A 724-nucleotide genomic window follows, 5' to 3' on the forward strand; every position below is an offset into this window, starting at 1 on the left:
ACGTCGCGAGAAGTCCACTGAACCTTATCATTTAGAGGAAGGAGAAGTCGTAACAAGGTTTCCGTAGGTGAACCTGCGGAAGGATCATTGTCGATGCCTAAACACCAAACGACCCGCGAACGTGTTTACGAACCTTTTTGTGTCGGGGGGAGCATTCGTGCGCCCCCTGATGCCCAAACCAAAACCGGCGCAAGTCGCGCCAAGGATCTCAAACGAATAAGCTTTCCCCTTGCCCCGATCTCGGTGTGCGGGGGGCAAAGCATTCTTGTCGTATTACTTATTCACAACGACTCTCGGCAACGGATATCTCGGCTCTCGCATCGATGAAGAACGTAGCGAAATGCGATACTTGGTGTGAATTGCAGGATCCCGCGAACCACCGAGTCTTTGAACGCAAGTTGCGCCCGGAGCCTTCTGGCCGAGGGCACGTCTGCCTGGGCGTCACGCATCGCTGCCCCCACATACAACNTGGTGTGAATTGCAGGATCCCGCGAACCACCGAGTCTTTGAACGCAAGTTGCGCCCGGAGCCTTCTGGCCGAGGGCACGTCTGCCTGGGCGTCACGCATCGCTGCCCCCCACATACGACAACCGCTTAGGTTTGTTGCACTGGCGGGGGCACATGTTGGCCTCCCGTGTGCGCCGTCGCACGGATGGCTTAAAATCGAGTCCTCGGCATCTGCTGTCGTGACGCTACGGTGGTTGATTCAACCTCGGTACCGCGT

At 57.1% G+C, this 724-nt stretch overlaps 1 non-coding gene across 1 annotated transcript; it reads left to right on the forward strand.

The window, feature by feature from the left end:
* Positions 1 to 288: 288 nt before the first annotated feature.
* Positions 289 to 444, forward strand: LOC111440768. Its single transcript, XR_002710022.1, has one exon. It is a non-coding gene; the product is annotated as a 5.8S ribosomal RNA (ribosomal RNA).
* The last annotated feature ends 280 nt before the right edge of the window (positions 445 to 724 follow it).

The sequence above is a fragment of the Cucurbita moschata genome, unplaced genomic scaffold (genome assembly GCF_002738365.1).
Source record: "Cucurbita moschata cultivar Rifu unplaced genomic scaffold, Cmos_1.0 Cmo_Scf02726, whole genome shotgun sequence".
Classification (NCBI taxonomy): Eukaryota; Viridiplantae; Streptophyta; class Magnoliopsida; order Cucurbitales; family Cucurbitaceae; genus Cucurbita; species Cucurbita moschata.